The sequence below is a fragment of the Mesocricetus auratus genome, unplaced genomic scaffold, assembly GCF_017639785.1.
Source record: "Mesocricetus auratus isolate SY011 unplaced genomic scaffold, BCM_Maur_2.0 Super-Scaffold_100009, whole genome shotgun sequence".
Lineage (NCBI taxonomy): Eukaryota > Metazoa > Chordata > Mammalia > Rodentia > Cricetidae > Mesocricetus > Mesocricetus auratus.
The window spans coordinates 65,648,212-65,657,414 of NW_024429193.1; positions in this window are offsets into that span (position 1 = coordinate 65,648,212).

The window sequence follows — 9,203 nt, forward strand, 5'->3', positions numbered from 1 at the left end:
AGGTGTAGCCCAATAGTAGAGAACATTCCCAGCATGCACAAGCCCTGGGTTCCATTCCCAGCCTCGTAAAACGTACATAAAGTTAGCTGATAATAATGGCTGCCATACACCAGCTCCTCTGTGTTGTTTATAGGCAGCCATTCTGCCTCAGCCTGGGGATGCTCCCAGGTAAGCACTTCCGTACACTTCAAGGTGGGGCCCCGAGGCTCGTCCGGGTCAAGAGTGGTCCGGGATACCCAGGTCTTCTCCACCCCGAGACTCGGGTCCCATAGCTGCTGGTGACCTTGAGGGGCCTCTCCTGCAGGCCAGGTGCTTTCCCATCCTGCCGTGGGGGGAGGCCTGGACCCTCAACTCCAGCAAGTGTCCCTGGTTCCTCGTTTAGTTCATCATGTTTCTGTGTGTAGGATGAGGCCAACAGCTGAGGCAAGTCTGGCCCCACAGGCAAAGGCGTGACCCAGGTCCTGTCAGGGGTGACGCTGAAGAAGCCAGCGCAAGAGCTCACAGAGAGGAGGGGCAGAAATTACTCCTTAAACTCAATGTTGGTTGCCAGGGGGCAGAATCAGGGGTTTCCCTTTCATCTCTGAATTTGCTCCTTGCTGGTTGCTTGTTTTACACACACTTTATGGACTTAAAATAAAACCTCCAGTTCTACTCTGGATCCCAGGACTCCGTCACACGGTGGCAGCCTGAGCATCTAGGTTGGACCTTACACAAGCCACGGAAGAACGAAGTTTTGATTGTGAAAATGTCTAGCAATTTCTCTAAGTTCTGTTCCCAGCTCTCCTGGCCTCTTTGGGGACCTGCACGTCTGTGGTAGACACACACACACACACACACACACACAAATAAAATAAAATGCATTAAAATCTGGAACTGGAAAGGTGGATCAGTGGTTAGGAGCACACCAGCTACTCTCGCCAAAGGTTAGAGTCAATGGAAAACCCAGAAATCTCGGAAATGTTCACATGGGCACTCAGGATAAAATCACAGCCTTTTCTGAGAAATGTCTCTCAGTTACTTGAAACCCCTTACTGAGAAGACCGACTTAAGGGGAAGAGTCTTCCCCACGGGCTTCCTGTGGGTGTGTCTCACAGGAGGGCTTATAAACTTGGGTTCTTTTAGATCTCACAAGATGAAAGCGACCAAGCGCCCCTTAGGAGGCTGTTGTTTTCGTTTTCCGAGACAGTCTTGCTATGTAGCCCAGGCTGGCCTCCAGCTCACAGTTCTTCCTCTCAGCCTGCCCTGTTGGGGAGTTACACCCAGCCAGCTTGAAGAAAAACAAGCTCTTGACATTAAGGCTTTCTTTTCACTAGCCAACTTCTGTTCTCAGGAGCCCCCCCCCCAACAAACGATCTCTCTTTCTGTTTCTAACCAACTGTCCCTGGTGCAATCCTCTGGCCTAGGATACAAAGGCCTGGACTCAGGTGTCCTCTGAACTCTGATATGCAGTCTGGAACCAGGCATGTTTTGTTTTTTTCTTATCTCTTTTTTGGACTCAGGCTAAACCCTAAATATAGCTTTTCCCTGACATGCTGGGTTTTCTCACTGGTTCTCTGACCTCCAAGCTAACTCAAGGATAGGACTTCCTCCTCCTGGCAGCAACTGGGATTCTCAGCTTCCCTGCTTTCTTTTTCTTACTTTTCTTTCTTTCTTTTTCTTTTTCTTTTTTGAAACAGGGTCTCTTTACAAATCCCTGGCTGTCCTGGTACTTACTATGCAGACCAAGCTGGTCTCACCGAGATCTGCTTCCCAAGTGCTGGGATGTATGTGCCACCACACCTGTCCATGCTCCATTGTCTGCCTGCCTGCCTGCCTCCCTCTCTCTCTTTTAAAAGATTTATTGGGCTGGGTGGTGGTGGCACACGTCTTTAATCCCAGCACTTGGGAGGCAGAGACAGGTGTATCTCAATGAGTCTGTGGCCAGCCTGGTCTTCAGAGTAAGTTCCAGGACAGCCAAGGCTACACAGAGAAACACTGTCTCAAAAAAACAAAAACCAAGAAAAGAATAATTTATTTATTTATGAATGTTATGTATATGGGTGCTTTGTCAGTAGATATGTCTATACACCAAAAGAGAGCATTGGATCCCATTACAGGTGGTTGTGGGCCACCATGTGGGTGCTGGGAATTGAACCCAGGTCCTCTGGAGGAGCAGATGGTGCTCTTAACCACCATCTCTCCAACCTCTACTCTATTGTGGATCAATCAAACTATGAGGCTTCTGTAGCTTCTGAAACAACAAAAAACCAAAGCAAGTTCCCTAAATTAAACTTGTTGTTCCGTTCCCCCCCCACCCCGTGCTGTTTTATTTGCTGTGTAGCTCAGAATGGCCCTGAGCCCCTGATCCTCCTATTCCTGCCTCCTCTCCTCTAGGGCTGGGGGCCAGGTGGGGACTGAACTCTCCAGCCAGGCTGTCCCTGGCAGCTGTGCAGGGACTGGTGGCGGCTGGGCAGCTCTTCTTGGAGACACCTGCCTTGGACCTGAACTGCATCCAGCAAAGCACTCTGGGATGTCAGAGAGGGTGTGGGCTTTCTTTCTCCCTTGTGTGCATTCCGGACCAACAATGGAAGAAACTTCTCATTAAGTAGCTAGTATCTTTTCGGTTTTGTTTCTGTTTTTCCGCTCTTTTTTTTTTTTTTTTTTTTTGGTTTCTTGAGGAGGGTCTCCCTTTATTATGTAGCCCTGGCTCTCCTGGAACTCACTCTGTAGACCAGGCTGGTCTTGAACTCACAGAGATCCGCCTGCCTCTGCCTCCCGAGCGCCCCTGTGCCCTATGTTTTCATAGGATGGACTGTCGCTGAACAGTTGTCTGTTAAAACCTACTACAACAGTGCACACTTGTGCTTCCGGCTCCTTGGGCGGCTGATGCAAAGAGCGTACTTGAACCCACGAGTTCAAGGCTAATCTGGGCAATACAGCCAGACTCGGTACGTAGGCAGCACATATTCTAAAATAGAAACAGTACAGAGAAAGCTAGCATAATGGCCCCTGCCCAAGATGCAAATATAAAGCCATTTTTATTTCTAAAAACTGACCAACCAGAGAAACCCAACAAAGGAACAAATCTGTTAGAGCCAAAATCTCCTAAAGACAGTAATCTTGGAGGGGGTGGTGAGTTTGGGGTAGCCTACTCTACCCGATAATAACTTGATATTCTGTTTTTAAAAGGACGAGGGCTGTAGAAACAATGTTTAGCTGGAAACTCAGTTTAAAATAATCCCAATGGCGCACACCTTTAATCCCAGCACTCGGGAGGCAGAGGCAGGCGGATCTCTGTGAGTTCGAGGCCATCCTGGTCTACAGAGCGAGTTCTAGGACAGTCTCCAAAACAATACAGAAAAACCCTGCCTCGAAAAGCCAAATAAAATAAAGTAGAATAATCCCAAACCGAGCACTCCTTGGTTGCTCCCCTCCTTTATTAATTTATGCTTTTTTGAAATAGGGTCTCTCCACGCAGGACAAGCCTGCAGCTTCTTATGTAGAGCCGGCTGTGGGTTAGCCCTGAGTGGACACTCTCTTCTCGCCCCTAGCACACTGATTCATTGTTTGATAAAGCAACTGGATTTTATTGGCAAGTGGAGCAATGTATCTTCTAATTCAATTATTTCAAATTAGCAGTCCAGTTTATTTGTGCCCATATATCAGAAGGCGAGCTGAGTCATTGAAAAGTCACGTAGGCAGCATTTTGAGTCAAGGGTGACTCCACTATGACTCACAGTGTCACTTGTGGAGTCTGGAAATGACCCTCCAGCCTCAGAGCAGGGCGCTTCATTGTAACCCTACACTGAAGACTGTGTGAGCTTCAGTAGTCTTCAGGATTGCACAGGCGTGGGGCCCTGGAGGGGGAGGGGTTCCATGGATAGAGAAAGGCTGCCTGTGCCCAGGAGGCCACCTGTCAGCCCCAGCCCAGCTTTGTCCCTCCCTTCCCTGTGTCTGGTTCCCTTGCCTCAAGGCTGCAGGGAAACAGTTCAGAGATGTGGTTGAACACAGAGGGCAAGTCCCCAGATTTGACCCTAGGGGAGAATCGCTAATTAAAGGAAGGGGCTGCCCTCCCTTTTCTCTCTGCGTTCTGGCTGCCTTGGGGACATGTACAGAACCTTTGGCCTGTGCCTCTCTCACTGGGCTCAGACTTTGTGGGCTCCCGGACAGAACTCTGTTGTCACCCAACCTTCATGTCCCGTTAGCCTGATGCATTTCCGTTGTTAGAGAATACAGAAATACATTTTTAAACTATGTATTTATTCTTAGTGTGTGTGTGTGTGTGTGTTTGCTTGAACAAATGAAACAGAGGTGCCTGCAGAGGTGTAGGGTCCCCTGGAGTCCCACATGTGGGTGCTGGGAAGGGAATCCAAGTCCTCTGCTACAGCAGAAAGTGCTCTTAAGGCTGAGTATCCCTACAGCCCTCTGCTGAGTCTGTCCTTCAGCTGGGGCAGGTTCTGTAGGCTGGGTATTCGGGAAAACAGGTGGCAATTAAAAGTCACACATGGCTGGGCATGGCCGCACACACCTGCAGTCCCAGGACTGAGAAGGTCGAGGCAGGGGGACCTCAGCTTGATGCAGCTTGTGCTACACAGAGCAAACCTGTCCAGACAACAACAAACCAAGCAACCCCTGGCTCTGAGGCAGCCCCGGGCTGCCTATTGCGTGTGGTGACCCTGACAGGCCACTGTTGGTCATTCTGGGATTCAGGTCCTCATTTGACAAATGAGGCTCCCCTGGCTTCCTGACTTGTGCAGGGTTATGTATCGGTCTGTCAGGTACCTAGTCAGTCTTGTTACTTACAGGTCGCCCCTTCACAGGGCCTGAATCCAACATTCAGCACCTAAGTCTGAATTTTGAAAATGTTACTTTGATTCCCTAGATGGAGCAGAGGGAACATTATATCATATAAACATCCTTTTTAAAAATGAAAATAAGATGGGCGTTGGTGGCCCACGCCTTTAATCCCAGCACTTCGGAGGCAGAGGCAGGTGGATCTCTGTGAGTTCGAGGCCAGCCTGGTCTACAGAGCGAGTTCCAGGACAGTCTCCAAAACAATACAGAGAAACCCTGTCTGGAAAAACAAAACAAATATAAAGAAACAATAGGTACTTATACCACCTGGCAGCAAATCACATAAATGTTCAATGGAAGGTTGCTCAATGGCTAAGAGCAACTGCCGTTCTTGAAGAGGACCAGACGCCAACTCTCAGCACCACAATCAACTGCCTGAAACTCGGCTTCAGGGGATGGCCTGCAGATACTGCACACACCCACACAAATGAAATAATTGAGCAAGCATAGCTAACAACTGCTGCAACTCTTGTCCCCAAGGAGCTGATGCCTCTGGTCTCTGCAGGCAGGCACATGTACCAACCACCCATCTTCACATAATTAAAAATAAAATATAATTCACGTGAAAGATACTGGGCTGAACAGTGTACAGCCCTAGGACCTCAAATGACTATTTCACGTTTCTAAATGTACTGTGGTGGCTTCCAGCCATGACTGTGGGTCTAAATTACCTGGTGACTTTTTTTTCAAAAGTAGTGAGGTAACTTTATTTGGAGTGAAGTAGTCAAGATAGTTTAGAACAGTGGTTCTCAGCCTTCCTAATGCTGTGACCCTTTAGTACACCTCATGTTGTGGTGACCTCAACCATAAAATGATCTTCATCGCTGCTTCATGACTGTAAGTTTGCAATTATGGATCATAATGAAATGCCTGTGTTTCCTGGTGGTCTTAGGCAATCCCTATGAAAGGGTCTTTCAGGTTGAGAACCCCTGGTGCAGATCAGAGAAGGATACACTAGCAAGGCTGACAGTGAACCACATGTGTGTTAAGAGTTCCAGACACCCCATTGTTTAGATAAGGTAGGCCAGGCTGGCTCGACCGCTAACAGAGGATGACCTTGAATTCCTGGTCCTCCTGCTCCACCTCCCAAGTTCTGGGGCTCTAGCCATGTGCCACCCCCCACACATAATTTAAGATACATATTTTTCCCAGCTTCAAACTAGTTTTCAGTGTGAAATCCCATAATTGGGAAGCAGTAGGTATATCAGTAAAACACGGATGCATGTGCACACACACACACACACACCCTAGTTCTGAATCTGAAGCTCAGGGGAGGAGAACAGAGATATGCAGGGGAAGACATCTAAGCCACTGAGGAAAACTGCACTACCACGTGTATTCACCAGGGAAAGCAGTGGGGCAGGGCTCCAACGCAGAGTGACGGGATGCTTGGGCTGCTGGCACATCCCGGCATCAGCAGTTTCACAGAGGCTCCAGGTAGGAGTCTGCACAGGAAGCACCTTTCATGTAGGGAGGTGATTGTCAAAGCAAATGAACTGATGGGGGAGCTCAGTGGCAGAACCCTGGTGCACACAACCCATCATCACAACACAACACACCAAGCAAGCAACCAAGCAACCAAGAAACCAACCAAGCAACCAAGAAACCAACCAAGCAACCAAGAAACCAACCAAGCAACCAAGAAACCAACCAAGCAACCAACCAAGCAACCAACCAACCAAGCAACCAAGAAACCAACCAAGCAACCAAGAAACCAACCAAGCAACCAACCAAGCAACCAACCAACCAAGCAACCAAGAAACCAACCAAGCAACCAAGAAACCAACCAAGCAACCAAGCAACCAACCAACCAACCAACCAACCAAGCAACCAAGAAACCAACCAACCAACCAACCAAGAAACCAACCAAGCAACCAACCAACCAACCAACCAACCAAGAAACCAACCAAGCAACCAAGAAACCAACCAACCAACCAAGAAACCAACCAACCAACCAAGAAACCAAGAAACCAACCAAGCAACCAAGAAACCAACCAAGCAACCAAGCAACCAAGCAAGCAAGCAACCAAGCAAGCAACCAACCAAGAAACCAACCAAGCAACCAAGCAACCAACCAACCAACCAACCAACCAAGCAACCAACCAAGCAACCAAGAAACCAACCAACCAACCAACCAAGAAACCAACCAAGCAACCAACCAACCAACCAACCAACCAAGAAACCAACCAAGCAACCAAGAAACCAACCAACCAACCAAGAAACCAACCAACCAACCAAGAAACCAAGAAACCAACCAAGCAACCAAGAAACCAACCAACCAACCAACCAACCAAGCAACCAAGAAACCAACCAACCAACCAACCAAGCAACCAAGCAACCAACCAACCAAGAAACCAACCAAGCAAGCAACCAAGAAACCAACCAACCAAGAAACCAACCAACCAAGCAAACCAAGCAAACCAACCAACCAACCAAGAAACCAACCAAGCAACCAACCAACCAACCAACCAACCAACCAAGAAACCAACCAACCAACCAAGAAACCAAGAAACCAACCAAGCAACCAAGAAACCAACCAAGCAACCAAGAAACCAACCAACCAAGCAAGCAAGCAAGCAACCAAGAAACCAACCAAGCAACCAAGCAACCAACCAACCAAGAAACCAACCAAGCAAGCAACCAAGAAACCAACCAACCAACCAAGCAACCAACCAAGAAACCAACCAAGCAACCAACCAAGAAACCAACCAAGCAACCAGCCAAGAAACCAACCAATAAAAACACTAGCTGAACAGAACTAAATGACTGTATTTCCTGGCAAAGCATTTATTGAAAGTAACATTCAGAGTAAACCATCTTCTGGAAGGCACACAGCTACACTGGCCCATGCAAGAGAGCCAACAATTTATAAGATTCAACCTGTAAGATACAATAAGGATTACCAAGGCACCTGCATTACAATCTCTTAAATATTTTAAAAAGTTAAAACAATGCATTAATAGATATTTAAAATGTCAAATCCTCTTGACAACATATGGAACAGCTAAGAACTTGACATAATGAAGCCTGCCTCAATGATCTGTTGACAGCGTAGTCTTCAAAAATAGAAATAAGATTGTGAGCTACATGACCCAGTCCAGGTCCAGGGCCTCGTGGATGATTATCATACTAGGAATCAAACAAACCTTTCTGTAGGAAAGGGCATATTTCAAGACAGCAATTGCTGTGTTATCATTTATTTTTATTTATGGACTATATCAGAAATCCTTTAGGCAAACTTCTCTGAAATGCACAGCTTATTTCTCACCTGCAGTTTTCTCTTGCGCCAGTAGATGGCTGTAGCACACCGTCTTTCATCACATAGGTGCTGCCCAGAGGCTAACTTGGAAGGAAGGCTCAACAGCAGGTCGGTAGTGGGGTGTAAGAAGGGGCAGTGAGAATAAAGAAGAGCAGTTCTAAGGGGGTGAAAGGTCAAACTGGTGCTGGCTATAGAAGATAGAAAGATGAACGACGGATGTGGGGTCCAAGGAAGGGCCCAGTGAAATCCTAAGTATCAAAAGCATGCACCAGAGGAATGAAATCTAGAACAGACGCTGGGAAAAAGAAGGCGTTAGCTTGTAACTGAAAGGACATTTTAACAAAGGAGACAGACTCATTTAACAAGCAGCTAAAGAAGGTCTCACAGTTGCTCCTCCGATCTAGCCAACAACAAGGGCTGGTCACTGAATGCTAACACCAGTAAACAACCCAAATAATGCACAAGGACTATTACAGCAGGCCCTGTCTTGAGGATGGGTTCTCTGCTGTGGCAGAAGCCAGTCACTGACCTCCAGCACAGCAGGAGCAGACTTTAAACGGCCGGAGTAAAGGAGGGTGCTCTTACAGCCGCCAATTCAAGCACCCCAATGGTGGAAGGACGCTTAGCATCTCTTGCCTTTGTGAACACACACTAACACACTAAACCCCCCCCGTCATTTTATTCCTAGTTTTCAAGTTGTTTTTTTTTTTTTTTTTTTGGTTTTTCGAGACAGAGTTTCTCTGTGGCTTTGGAGGCTGTCCTGGAACTAGCTCTTGTAGACCAGGCTGGCCTCGAACTCACAGAGATCCACCTGCTTCTGCCTCCCAAGTGCTGGGATTAAAGGTGTGCGCCACCAATGCCCGGCTTAGTTTTCAAGTTTTAAAAAGAGTTTATGTCCATGAGTGTTTTGCTTGGTGCCCTCAGAGGCCAAAAGAGGGCATCGGATCCCTGGAGCTGGGCAGCATGTGTGTGCTGGGAACTGAACAAGGAAAGCGTCTCACTGAGTCATTTCTCCAGCCCTAAGGTGTAGCCCAGGAATAACCTCAAATTCAAGAGCCTCCCCACTCTGCCTCTTCAGCATCCTCCTGGCCTCTGCTGATTCCTACTTAAA